This window comes from Anabrus simplex, chromosome 2 (assembly GCF_040414725.1).
Source record: "Anabrus simplex isolate iqAnaSimp1 chromosome 2, ASM4041472v1, whole genome shotgun sequence".
NCBI classification, from domain to species: domain Eukaryota; kingdom Metazoa; phylum Arthropoda; class Insecta; order Orthoptera; family Tettigoniidae; genus Anabrus; species Anabrus simplex.
Genome location: NC_090266.1, coordinates 879807240 through 879822718, shown reverse-complemented (window position 1 = coordinate 879822718; position 15479 = coordinate 879807240).

The window sequence follows — 15479 nt, the reverse complement described above, 5'->3', positions numbered from 1 at the left end:
TGTTTGATCTCCGCTATTCTATACTCATTTTCTCGGTGAGAGAACATTTATTACTTTCATTAGACTTACTACAGAAAATGTATACTGACTGACAGAGCAAATGCAACACCAAGAAGGAGTGGTCAGAACTTTATGCCAATTGCAGGGTAGACTGACGTCACTGAGGTATGCTCATGATGTGAAATGCGCCGCTGTGCTGCGCACATAGCGAGCGATAAATGGGACACGGCGTTGGCGAATGGCCCAATTCGTACCGTGATTTCTCAACCGACAGTCATTGTAGAACGTGTTGTCGTGTGCCACAGGACACGTGTATAGCTAAGAATGCCAGGCCGCCGTCAACGGAAGCATTTCTAGCAGACATATGACTTTACGAGGGGTATGGTGATCGGGCTGAGAAGGGCAGATTGGTCGCTTCGTCAAATCGCAGCCGATACCCATAGGGATGTGTCCACGGTGCAGCGCCTGTGGCGAAGATGGTTGGCGCAGGGACATGTGGCACGTGCGAGGGGTCCAGGCGCAGCCCGAGTGACGTCAACATGCGAGGATCGGCGCATCCGCCGCCAAGCGGTGGTCCTACATCCTACTGAGTCGATGCCGTGCGCATTGTGTAACCTGCATATCGGTTCAAAATAGACATCAATTATTCGTCCGTGCCGTCTCTGTTTTTTCCCCAACTTTCATCCCTTTCGAACCACTCCTTCTTGGTGTTGCATTTGCTCTGTCAGTCAGTGTATAACACTAAAGTGCAGCAACAGTGGGAATGGGTCTATCTACATGTTTGGTATTGTGTTTCTTCTCCGTCTTGGAAAAACCTAGCCTGTCCTCATTCATACTTTTCACAGCCAACGTATTAACTACTGCTTCAGCCAATACAGTCTGCTGTTCGTTTTGGACATCATTACGTAGAAATTCCATGAGGCAATCAAGTCGACATCTAACTTCTCTTTTTAAACTTCCTTCTTCTTTCGAGAATTAACTTCCTTGTCAGGCTCGTAATGTCTCTTCTAGAAGGCTACATTCGACTTATGAAAAGAGCCATACACCTACGTCTCCAGATGCTAGATTCAATCTACTGAGGGATCGAAGGTGAACTCTAACTTGATTAACAAGACGGGTAATGGAAGCTTGTCCCCTTGTATCGCATTTGAAATCACTAACTTCAATAATTCTCTTACTTGTATATTTAATAGAAGATCCGCTCTTCAAAACCGTTCCTGCAGAGTATGAATGAGCTTAGGGTAATTTTTCGACGTCTTTGGATAACTGAGCAAAATTTCGTGAGGTTCAGTTCCTGTTTCCATAACTTCCAATAAATACCGGTACTGGAATTTGTTACTACCGTGCAAACTATCATCTTCCTTAATCTTCAGAAAGTGCGACAAAAATGTAACACCTTCCGTAAATCGCTTATAAACACCCAAACTTCTCCTCTTATTCTGCCTGTTCATGCGCGTCACTTGGAGAACTCTCTTATATTCAGGGCGTCCCGTACCCGTGTCACCCCGAATTCGTCATTGTACTTCTCGGAAGTTACGCTTTCTGATACAATTGCAGTTATAACATCACTGCTATCTAAACGTGTATCCATTAATTTGTTGTCTAATTCACGAAGCTCTGACATTTATTTCTCTAACGACTGAAATTTAAGTGCACCATGAACATCGGAAGACGTGCCTTCGAAGGAATACTGGCTGGGTACCACGCGATATTTTATTTCAAATTCCTTCCCTTCTAGGATAGGAATAAACACACAGCATCCATCACGTCGGGGGTTAACAAAATGATGTAATACAGTCGATATGACTCCATACATTTAATATATTTAAAGTATAAATTCAAAACAGCACATAATGGTGATATATTTACAGACTTCACCCCTCAAAAAATAGCCAGAACTCACAACGAAAAACAAAAAGTAAAACACTACACAAATCAAATACAACTTCATTTTTCAGCACTTAATTTCCATAATGACATTCAAATCCACGTACGTTTAAACATAAACTTGTTAAGCGAAGCAAAGTCATCTCCGTACAGGCCATGAAGGCCCTTGGAGGCGTGTAAGGTAAAGACTTCCGCTATCCGTAACCTCGGCTCTTGGTGGTGTAGAGTGGTTAGCTCAACGCCCGGTCGCCGTTTTCCTCAGGAATTAAACTGTTACTCATTTTTGGTGTAGGCTGAGTGAACCTCCGGACCATGTGCACCTCCCGAAATGAAAATCTCGTTTTAAAAATGTTTGGACTTCCTAGCGGGGAATCGAACCCACGTCCTACCCGGTGAACCGAGCACGCCTTTAGCGCCTGGGCCAGGCAGCCCCCACAAACTTGTTAAGTTCCTAGTAAAGAATTTGTATATTACCATTTGTGTTTCCCACTGAATAATATATTTTGAAACTAAATTATATTCTGCCATAGAAAGCATGCAGTTGACAAAATAACCTAGCTTAGAAATGCTGACAAAAACTTGCTACTGAGCCAAACACGCCTTATGTTTACTTCACAGAATGTTGAGAAACATGGATTTAATTTAAGGTCTAAATAATGCTTATATAATACTAGTGTCCTTTGACGTAGGTGTAGCAATGCAGTAAAAATAATGACACGTCTACTGTCACTGATTACACTTACATGCACTTTCACTTGTCACAAACAGAATATGATAACATGTCGAAATAAGTATATACACAGTAATTTACAAACGATCTGCGATGCATCAGTCTGGTACAACATCTAGGATAGCTCACCACACCAGCAGCCGATTATCTGGACTTATGACTCACTCACTGAACCGATCACACACAAAATACACGGTGGTATGTGAATTACCCACCGATTCGGTGTCAGTACAACAGCAGTAACACTCTAAAAATTTACCCCCACTCCCGCTCTCGTACAGTAAATCTCGATTGACTTCCCGCTGCAGTATCAACAACAAAACTTCATAACTCTGTTTCGACTACTAACTAATTCCCTGGGTATGATTTTAGATAATTATGATTTCTTACAACGCAGTATCACTTCAGCATACCTGAAAGATTCCACAATAACATTAAGAAGTCTTTGGTATGTTTCTGTTCAAGTATTACCCTGAAATAAGTTTACCATACAGCTTATTGCCTAAGGATGACTAGAAACACCACGAATACTATATAGATGTCCTAGGTACATGAAGATTCCAGAACGGCTTTCCTGATCAACGTGGGAAATACTAACGGTTATTTAAAAGTGATAAACTAAGTTACTTTGAGTTAATATACATCCAACAAGAATTTTCTTCATTGACTTACAGCATATGAAAAATTGTATGCCAGCAATAAACATGATCTAACCTGTAATACATGGGCTGTATACAGACGATTAAAACTAAATACGTAACCTAAACAATAACACATGAACATTTTATTTCAGTCATACCCATAACCTAACTTACGTCAATTATCCCTTATAACGTAAATCAATTTTTCACTTCTTATTAACACTTCCTAGGACGCAAGTTATATTTTGGTTCAGTGTTTTCATCCTTTGCGACTTCTGGGTCCAGATATTCGTCCGGTTCGGTCAGCTCTGTTTCCTCCTCGTCATGCCCGAATTCCTCCGTGCCTGGGGTGGTTGGTGCTACACTATCTGCTAACTCCACTCCAGCTGTAACAGATTTCCTCGTAGTATATGGCTCAACCTAAACTCGTAATGGTTGTTTCATCGCTCGTAGCTCTGCTGCCTGGATCTTGACTGGAGGAGTGTTCCTCATAAGATGCAATCCGTGACCCAACTGTTTGTTCAATTTAACGGGTACAATCCACTTTAGAGTGAGACCTGAATTGAATCCACGAATCTGTTACTGACTGTATAATTACGCCGGAGTACCTGTTGGCCATGTAGGCAGACCTTGTCTTCTTCCGTATATATAACTTTGGCCTGGGCAAGTGTCCCCTTCTCGGCCAACGCGTGCTTCGTTTGGATATTCTGCTGGTGGTTGTGCTGCCATTCGGCGACGGAGACTGCTGTGACATCTTCACCAGAAGTAGGGGAGGTTTGAATCATCCAGTCACTGGTACACTGTAGTTGGCTTCCATGGAACAGCTCTGCTGTGGGGTATCCGGAGACACGGTTGATACGCCGTCATAAGATGACGAGTGATTGCGTTACTTGACGATCCCACAGATTGTGAGTTTTATGCACCAAATGAATCTGTAGCATCTGCTTCATCTATGCGCTCCGTCGGGTTGGCTCTCATGTTTTGATGGGGGTCGTCCAGTGCTCTGTACCACTGTCGTTCATAACCTGCCACCACTTCTCTGACGGTAACTGACTTCCGTTGTCTGACAGGATGCACCATGGATAGCCGTAGCGGCTGAATACTTCGTCCTGCAGAAGACTGGCGATCCATCCCATTGTTGCTACACAGATATGTGAGGCTTCTACACATCCGGTGAAGAGGTCAGGGAGTACCAGAAGTTCATTCTTGCCCCTCGGTGTCTTAGGATATGAGCCCATAACGTCAACGGTTATGACCTCCCGAGGGAGCTGTATTAATCGTCCCCGGTGGCTGGAGTATGGCTTCTGGTTGTTCGACTTGGTGCAGGCGTAAATGAAGCACTCCTGGACGTAGTTTATTATTTCCTTCCGCATTTTGACCCAAAAGAAATGTTGACGGATGTCGTTTAACATTTATTCTACCCTGGATGCCCAGCTTCACTGCTGTCGTGAATGACAGTTGAGTGTCACCCGGGAACAACTGTTATTGCAAGCATGTCGGAGAGATGCTCTTTCTGTAATAAAATACTTCCTTCAACACAGAAGATCTTATAAAACATCTTAAATTCTTTAGGAACGAGGCGGCTATCGGAAAATTGCCGACCATTTCAACGAGCCAGGGTCAGTCCAGGGTTATTCTTGCACTTGTCATTTTCATAGGGTTGCCAAATCGTAGTTTTCTCGATAACAATAAAGAGGGGATAGTTAGTTAGACTTTCCCTTTTCTGAGGAAATTCCTTTTCTACAATGGCGTATTCTGTTGCTGGTATCATGCCTGGGTGCCGTTGATTAGTAGATCCCGGAACATGACCTACATCACAATGAAATTCCACCAGCAACAAGACCAATCCCATCAGTTTAGATTTGGAGTTCTAAATAGAGGTTAACCATTTCAGTGCTGCATAACTGTTATATACCTGAAACTCTCTCCCCTCTCAGTAACCCCTGAATTCTCCTACAGCATACACAACTGACAAGGATTCATTCTCCGCAGTACAATACCTTCTTCTGTGGCAAACAGTTTTCTACTGATGTACTGGATGTCTCTTCCGTCGTGCCTCTTGTGAAGTAGCACTGTTCCTAAACCTGAGTTACACACATCGGTCTGCAGACACATCTTCCATTGGGGTTCTGTATGACCTAGAGTGGGAGCCCTGCATATTGATGTCTTGATTTCATGAATTGCGGCCACTTTATTGCTGGTCCATTAAAAAATGGTTGGTCGTTAAGTTGCAGATCTGTGAGGGTAGAAAATTTATCATCAAAACTAGGCCACATAATCCCAGGAACTGGCGTACTTGTTGCTTCGTTCGAGGCCGCTTTGCTTCTTCAATAGCCTAATTCTTCTATGGCTGTCTTATCCAAGCCCCTGCAGTCAAAGAAGGCCAAGGTGTCCTATCCAGGACTGGGTGAATTGACACTTCTCCAGCTGGCATATGCACCCAAGAATCTTCATTCACTCCAACAACTTTGTCAGATGTATAAGGTTCTCTTGAAAGTTCTCACTTTAATTCAGGATACCATCCAAATATTCTTGACAGAAATTTTCTAATGTAGCATGAATGTGGCTGGAGTGCTCTACAGTCCGAATATCATGACTGTAAATTAGAACAGGCCCTTCGGTATCGTGACGGCAGTCACCTATGAGGATTTTTCTTCTACCTCAACTTGACAATATCCAGAGTTAAAGCCAGTGTGCTGAAAATCTGTCGAAGCAAGTCCTTCCGGTCAGGCATGAGGTAGCCATCACAATTTGCTCCTTCATCGAATTTATAGAAAAAGTCAATTTTGCCCATTCTTCTTTGGTAGTACAAAAGGCGAGGCCCAGTCTGATGTAGAGGGCTCAATACTCCTTTGTCCTTCCATATCTTGGCTTGTTTGGCAAAGTTGTCTTCACCTGGAATTATTGGGTACGCGTATTGCTTGATAGGGTAGTAGTCGTTACATGTGAACCAGTATCAGATGACCAATTTTCAGGTAATCATGCAGTGGCTAGTGTGATGGGGCATGAAACAATTTCATTACTAGGCAAGTATTTTTGGCCAGACACTTTACATTGCGCTTGGAGCAGATGTCCATTCAGATTGTTATGATACCACCTAGATCTTCAATGCCACTGTCCTCATCGGCGTCTACACTAACTTCAGGAGGAGCAATAAAAATGTCTAGCTCACTGACGTAACTGATCACTTTATCATCTGCTTCCTCTAACAAATATAGTATAACATCTATATCATTCCATGGGTCAGAATCTCTCCAAAAAGGATTCTGAAATTGCAACACAACAGCCACTGCTTTTATATACACTCTACTTTCCCTACAGCCATTCAGAAACGAAATTTTACACTTATATTTGAATACTACGGAATCCCCACGTGCATAGTGTCGCAAAAACGCAACTTTCGTAATTTCCTGCCAGTTTCGCAGAAAGAGTCAGAAATATAACATCAGTGGTACACTAGAACTCATCTTTCATATTCCTAAATTGAAACAACACCAATAAAACTGTTTCCCTTAATTCAGAAGCTTCATACGAACCTTCGATTGCATATATTGCACACATTACACTCAGTAAAAATGTGCCACGTTACAAAGGAGGCCACTGACAACAAAGAACAGCCTCTCTGTCACAATTCTTGATGTGATCTGGAAGACACAACGGTTTTCCAACTGCTAAGCACAGAAGAATGAGCAACTTGACAAAATGAAACTTCCTACATGGTTAAATATAATAGTAAAATGTTGCAATAACGTATCACTAGGCATAATAACAGACCCCTTGCTAAAACTAGTTGCATTCAAGAAGACCCTCCTACACAACCTAAGGACCTATATACCCCGTATTCGTCGGTAGACTTGAAGATTAAGCTGACCTCTCCCGGCCAACAGGTGAGACGGCGAGTGGTGATTGGACTCACCTGATGGCTAACAACAGTACTAATAACGAAAGGTTTAGCAAATGCTAATTTTTATGCGTTAGGTAAGTTTGTTGTTAAGAGCTGAAACTCAAATGATTTCCTATATATACATATATTAAACAGATGATGGACAAAGAATATAAGCGTACAATTGAAGTCGGTTGCTTAATGTGACGTTCTGGAACTAGCCTTCCTTAGAACGGCTATTCCAAATAAATGCAAGTAGACTCTCAAGCATTAGATTACCACTGACATTCTAAAGCGGTGGTATAAACAGAGTATCGTAGAGTCTCACAGAGATTCCTCAAGCTTTATGTTTCCGACTACGATAAACCCAGAAGAACTAGGGCTTTACGTCGAGAATAAAAGTATGGATGATGAATACCAAGTGCTAGCAAAACCCTCCAAACTTGATCTGCTAAGGAATATTCTAAACTTCGGCACCGCTTCTGGAACCGAATGCGGTTCCCTTACGTGAACTGAAGGTGAAACTCCCAAAGCGAAGACTAATGCAATAAGACGCTTGTTCCCTTGTTTGCATTCATATTTAAAGAAACTAGCGATTACTATGAATACTGTGTATCCCTTACTCTCAGCTAAGGCTTTTCTGCCTCTGCATTGGGAATCACCTTGCCCATGTATCCTTAAACCCACCCTTGGTAGGTACACCTCCCTTCATGCACACGTGGCAATTTTCATTTTTATAAACATGTTTTGTTGTAACACTGCAGTATTGTAAATTTTCCTTGCCTTTCTTCTCCTGACTTACAGCACGTAATGGATGCTTATTATTCTACAAGGGAAATGGCCGATATGATCTCCTGTTACGAGCAAGCAAATGAGAGCAACCTACGGGCAAGTAATCGATATGCTGACAAATATCCTATATCCTATACAATTGTTTATTACCCTTTCCCAGTGACTTTCTGGAGGGGGATTCTTTGCACCACGAATAAGCGATTGTGGCACACTTTTACTGAGTGTAATGTGTGCAGTATATGCAATCGAATGTTCGTATGAAGCTTCTGCATTAAAGGAAACAGTTTTATTGGTGTTGTTTCAATTTAGGAATATGAAAGATGTTGCAGAGTGTTAGGTTTAAGAATGTACACGCAACTGAAAGTTATGTTATTTTAAATTGTTTGAGGAAAACATTTTATGGGCAAGTATATACAGCAAAAACGAGAGGCAAAATTCTTCATAAATGTTGAAAAATATTAGTTATGGATTTATTTAAAGTGAGATAAAGAATGGAGATCAGCAAATTATCTGCACCCTTGTCATATAACTTATATTTAGAAGCTGGAATGGGGTACCAAGTATTATAATAAAATAGTAATTAAGCAAGTGTCATTATAAGGGTCCTCCATAAGAGACTGAAGACTCCAACAATATTGTTTATCGATATATCCATGTCCCCATATGAGGAGCTAACCATCAAAAGGCGTTTTAGCTACCAAATCATTTTCACTCAGAGAATGAGCACAATTACATTTTTGGAAGAACTACGACACATGCATAATATTTTAGCATTTGATTTATGTTAGCGTATATTAACATTGTAACGTTGAAGAAATCTAGAACTGGAGTATTGCTTCTACTTTAACTCAAAACTTTGGAGAAAGCGCCTTATGGTTGAAAGGGGTGGAGGAATAACCCTTTGATTGGAAGTGAATTGGATAAAACTCTTTTCAATTGAATAATACCAAAACTCTGCAAAATGAATACATCTTAAACTTTTATGTAAAAATGTTGTAAAATTATATAAGGGTGACTGATATCAAAACAAAGCAATTACTACACATCCATATAATGAAGTAATTACGTGTACCGTTTTAAATTAACTACAGATTTACCCAAACGTCAGCTTCAAGACAGTCAAAGGCGTCCTCATTCTCATTTTCATGCTCACAATGATGAGCCACAATTGTTTTATATCAGAAGAAAGCACTGGCGTCTCGCTGTCTGGATGTTAAGCTAACCTCTCCCAGTCCCAAAACTCTGCCGTCAGAAGTTTCATAACATCTGTTTCCTACTCATTTGAAATTACACGTCCACGTGGAAGTTGTTTCGAAACGAACATCCTCGCATCAGCTGGCTTCTTTCCCCTCTTAAATAGACTCCCGATCCCGTCATCTTCGCCAGTTGCGCAGAAAGAGTCAGAAATATAACATCAGTGGTACACTAGAACTCATCTCTTGTGTGTGATAATCTACATTTATTTGATTATTTGAAACAGTACCAAATGGTGTTTTGTGTATATGAGTCAATTTACTTGCTGGGTAAGTTACTTTCAAATATCATTCCTGCTCACTTGATATAAGTACTAATCCATTATGATGATGTTTCCCGAACTTCAGGCCCAAATTCAGGTTCATTAACCTGTTATCACCTTCTGGTTTTAACTGTTTTGATAAATACTTTACCTGACTAGAGTACACAGATATCTTATATTAATGTAGTGAAATTCTCATAGTACACATGTAGTATAATAGATGGAGCAAGCTTGTGTTGAAAAACGCTAGCAATTACTTTGTGTTACCGTCCTTTTTAATGCCATTCAGTTTGTTGTAGAATTTTGACTTGAACATATATTTTTGGTTAAAAATCAATAACAGTAACACTTATTTCTAATGCAGAGTATAAAACTTCCATGTTATTTAACCATCCGTCCTACTTATCACTATTAGCAAATGAATTCCTATGCTGAAAATATATTTTAGTAACAGAATTAGATTATTATTATTATTATTAAATTATACGTTTAACCAAAATGAATGATCTATTTTTTCCTTGCTTTATCAAAATTTATTCTCAATATAATGATTTCGTTCTGAAAATATATGCCACGTGATGGACCTGCTCATTCCATTCTCCTGTTTTCCAGTTGCAGGACTACCTGACGATCCTTCAAATTATGGTAGAGTTCGTTTCGCACCAATGATTTACTTTCAAGGTAAGAGCATGCATTTACAGTACTTACTAGTGTAAAGTCATTTTGTTGTCAATTCCTAGACTTATCATATCACTTCAACTGGATTTACAGTATTTAAAATTTTAGATATACCACTACCACTAGTATGATCATGAAGATATCTAGTCTGGGTATCTTCACAATTGTTATTAGAATTGAGAAGACTTGCATGATTTCTAAATTATTTATTATCCAGTGCATTGTCCTCCTTCTACATTGTATCTTCTAGATGAATATTTTAGTCCGCACAAGAGATGAGCCGTAAAAGATGTGTATAAAATGATTGCTTTACCAATGATAAAGGATTACTGTAGTGGTTGTCATTCATTGTTAGTTCTTATCATCACTACCTTAAGGACATCAGCATTGAGGAACGGTTGAACTCATTCATGTCAGAGGATGACTTAGGTCAAGATTCCAAAGTAATAAAAGACAGTTATTTTGTTTCTTCATTTTTGAACATGCATGTACACGTTACTGTTAAAATGATACCTCTAACAGAAGCAGAGACGCTCATATTTCGTTTAGAAATTTAGGTGAGGAATCAAATAATATGTTAGTGGGTGCTGATGCAGAACTTGGCTCAAGTGAAGAAGACTCATATGTTGTGGAGAAATTTAAGTGAAAAATAATAAGTGACATGTTACAGGGAAGTGATGCAGAATTTGCACGAAGTGTATCTAATATTGAATGCCATGGAAAAGTTTGAAGTGACTTAAAAACGATAATTACTCAGTATTCATTCCTCTTCATTTGTCGCTGCTTTGTTGCCCTCATCTGTTATGTACCACTGAATATGTATGAGTAAATTTTGAAATTATTTAATTTAAGTAACAACTGACATCTTCCATTCTTCGTATTTATAGTATCATTTCAAAACATTAACTACTACAAAAATCTTGAAATAAGTTCGTTCCATACACATCCACAGATCACTAAACTTCTTCTACTTCCTGGACTTTTCTCCACTTTTTGGAGTCAGAATAGGATATGAATTTGATACAGTTTTACGGCTGGATTCCCTTTTTCTCCACCTCTATGTGGTGGGACCTATTCACTATTGCGTATTTCTGTGGGGGTTAGTAGTGTGGTATCTTGTATGTAAATGTACTAAGACTAACACGGTCACTCAGTGACTGGGACAGAGGAATTAACGCAGTCAACATCCCTGGCCCGGAGGGTGATTTAACTCCGCTGCCCTCCGAAGAAAAGACCAGTACGATGACCATTCAGCCAAGGAAACTTTACAGAGCAGTCCATTTATTTGAATATTTTACAGCAAGCAATGAAGAAGTAATATTTTGAAGCCTGACCTTCGGCACTGGAATAACTATCAGGTGCATTTTTAAAATCTTTGTATTTTAATCCAGTGGGCTTCTATGGATGTAAAAATGTTGATTTGAGGATGGAAACTTTGCTTGGGACGATCAATCATACGCCTCAACAAATGTTCTAAACAAAATATGTTTAATTTTATTGACATTCTATATTTTATTTTTTTCAGGTTTTTAAGGTAATATTATTCAAAGTGAACATAAACATATTGCAGATGATTCCATATTCTAGACCCGTAAGTCACAATAACAAAATACATTCTCAGCACCACTTACTGAGTATCTTCAAGATGTTAACGTGTGACACAGTAGTGACCAACATTCATTTGTAATGAGAAAGTCCTGTCACACCTTATAAGAGTCTTCTTCATCAGAGAACAAAGTAGTTTTCTGTTAAAAGTCAGAGCATCGGTCAGAAATGGCGATCTTTGTAAGAGTAACAGATGGAGTTGAATGCTATGAAATTGCCTCTTTTGGTATTGTTTCACGTATGCTCAAAATTGCATTTACGTCTGGGACTAGACAGGGCGGTTAAAAGTTGACCGGTCGTGAGCAACCTGTTAAACCACTAACCGAGGCTTTCAGGCCTGAGTACGCACCATAAACTAACGAGTAATTTGTATATTTTTTGCATCAAACCTGTCTTGATCCGATTTAAATGTTTACCGGTCGTGAGTGAGCGATATAACCTCACATTGCGTGCATCCAAAGTGTCGTGATGTTATCATAAAATGGATATCTCTAGACCGGGCGCGCTGGTAGTTTCTGTCAACCAGCGCGCTAATTTACGCAGTAATTCCTAGAACTGTCAGTCATTCACCACCTCGCAACTAATACCTTTGCTCTCACTCTTGACCTTCAGTTCAGTCGAGTTTCGACAACAGTGGAAGCGATAAGTGTGTAATTATTTCGAGCGAACTCTTGGAACCCGAAGCTGGTTGACAAAGTCAACCGCGCGTCTGATCATTTAAGTAAAATGTATTTCTCTCAAATTTCCTTTCCTCTGTACTTTTCGGGTAATTAGGCAAAGTCAGCCTTAATTACATGTAGTATATTTCTATTTTAGTTCTCGTTTTGTTAATGATGAAGACACCTGACATTTTGAGCCAGTTGTCCGATGAAATACAGGACTCTGCCTCGGATTTTTCGGATGAGGAGGATGAAATTATAAACGTATCGGATTAGGATCATAACAGTGATACGGAGCAGGTGGCCGATTAGGACAGTGAGACCTATTAAGACGGTAACGAAAAGGAATTTATCTTCGGGAAAGATGGAGGAACAATGTGGTCTACGACGGACTTCTCAAAGCTTACTTCGGAGGTACAAGCAAGGAATATTGTAAAAATGCAGCCAGGGCGGAAGGGGAGGCCAGGAAGGTATCAACAGAAATCGACTGTTTCATGCGGTTGATAAACGCTGAGATGGTCGATGAACTATTATATTGGACTAATTTGTACATTTCTAGGAAGCGGGAGGAAGTAAATTAGAGCCGTGCTAAATTTTCGAACTGCAGTGAAATTATGGCATTGCTCGGGGTATAAGGTGTGAAAGATTTCTTGGACATGGCCACGAAGTTTATTTCTCATACAGTCATTTTTTGCTATTATATCTGATCATTTCATTGTATAATTGAGCAATTGTTAAAATATGACCATTTTTTTTAATTTAATTATGTATCTGTTACTTAACTCGTTTTAAATAGGCGCAGTATTCATGTCCCTATCAGAATTAGTTCACGTGTTCATGATTATCCATTTTAAGTACATTCATATTAATCACTAATACAAGTTTTTAATTTTATTTGGAGAATAACATTGAAACAAAAGATAAAACGCCGTTAAATGAAATGTTAATGCTGGCAAAGTCAACCGCGCGCCTGGCTGTGTGACTGAAATTATCGCGCCCGGTCTAGGGATGTACATATCGTATACTACAATATCTTGAGGATGATGAACTGAGAGAAAGAGACTGTGGCGTTCTTTTTACAGTTAATAAGTGACCAACTCGAGTTCCCCACTCAGAGAAATAATCCTGTTTCAGCAAGAAGTAGTTTAATTCACTAAGCATTTCAGTTTCAAATCCACTACAATTTGGCGTTCTCGTTCGCTCTTCCTTTTCCATATCGGCTGATACCGATAACTTAACAAAATTCATCTTAAGAATAAAGGACCGAGCTCGATAGCTGCAGTCGCTTAAGTGCGGCCAGTATCCAGTAATCGGGAGATCGTGGGTTCGAGCCCCACTGTCGGCAGCCCTGAAGATGGTTTTCCGTGGTTTCCCATTTTCACACCAGGCAAATGCCGGGGATGTACCTTAATTAAGGCCACGGCCGCTTCCTTCCACTTCCTAAGCATTTCCCATCCCATCGTCGCCATAAGACCTATCTGTGTCGGTGCGACGTAAAGCAAATAGGAAAAAAAGGAAAGAAAAAAGAAAAAAAAGAATAAAGGGCTGCAATAGAATGTTTGATAAAAATGACTACATTGATGCTGACAAGGAGAAAACTGATTTTAAAACTTATTTTATTCAAGTGTAAAATGATACTCGTACTCGAAATAAAAAAGACAGCTGACGATTCCGGACATAACGTAACGAACTGGGAACTGGATAAATCCGAGACATATGACTGCCGAAACCTTCACTGCCTTCTGGGTAAATTAAAGACAAGTGACTGTCGAACTCATCATTGCCTTCTGAATACTACACTGACTGACAGAGCAAATGCAACACCAAGAAGGAGTGGTTCGAAAGGGATGAAAGTTGGGGAAAAAACAGACACGGCACGGACGAATAATTGATGTCTATTTCGAACCGATATGCAGATTACACAATGCGCACGGCATCGACTCAGTAGGATGTAGGACCACCGCGAGCGGCGATGCACGCAGAAACACGTCGAGGTACAGAGTCAATAAGAGTGCGGATGGTGTCCTGAGGGATGGTTCTCCATTCTCTGTCAACCATTTGCCACAGTTGGTCGTCCGTACGAGGCTAGGGCAGAGTTTGCAAACGGCGTCCAATGATATCCCACACGTGTTCGACTGGTGAGAGATCCGGAGAGTACGCTGGCCACGGAAGCATCTGTACACCTCGTAGAGCCTGTTGGGAGATGCGAGCAGTGTGTGGGAGGGCATTATCCTGCTGAAACAGAGCATTGGGCAGCCCCTGAAGGTACGGGAGTGCTACCGGCCGCAGCACATGCTGCACGTAGCGGTGGGCATTTAACGTGCCTTGAATACGCACTAGAGGTGACGTGGAATCATACGCAATAGCGCCCCAAACCATGATGCCGCGTTGTCTAGCGGTAGGGCGCTCCACAGTTACTGCCGGATTTGACCTTTCTCCACGCCGACGCCACACTCGTCTGCGGTGACTATCACTGACAGAACAGAAGCGTGACTCATCGGAGAACACGACGTTCCGCCATTCCCTCATCCAAGTCGCTCTAGCCCGGCACCATGCCAGGCGTGCACGTCTATGCTGTGGAGTCAATGGTAGTCTTCTGAGCGGACGCCGGGAGTGCAGGCCTCTTTCAACCAATCGACGGGAAATTGTTCTGGTCGATATTGGAACAGCCAGGGTGTCTTGCACATGCTGAAGAATGGCGGTTGACGTGGCGTGCGGGGCTGCCACCGCTTGGCGGCGGATGCGCCGATCCTCGCGTGTTGACGTCACTCGGGCTGCGCCTGGACCCCTCGCACGTGCCACATGTCCCTGCGCCAACCATCTTCGCCACAGGCGCTGCACCGTGGACACATCCCTATGGGTCAATCTGCCCTTCTCAGCCCGATCACCATACCCCTCGTAAAGTCATCTGTCTGCTGGAAATGCCTCCGTTGACGGCGGCCTGGCATACTTAGCTATACACGTGTCCTGTGGCACACGACAACACGTTCTACAATGACTGTCGGTTGAGAAATCACGGTACGAAGTGGGCCATTCGCCAACGCCGTGTACCATTTATCGTTCACTACGTGCGGAGCACAGCGGCGCA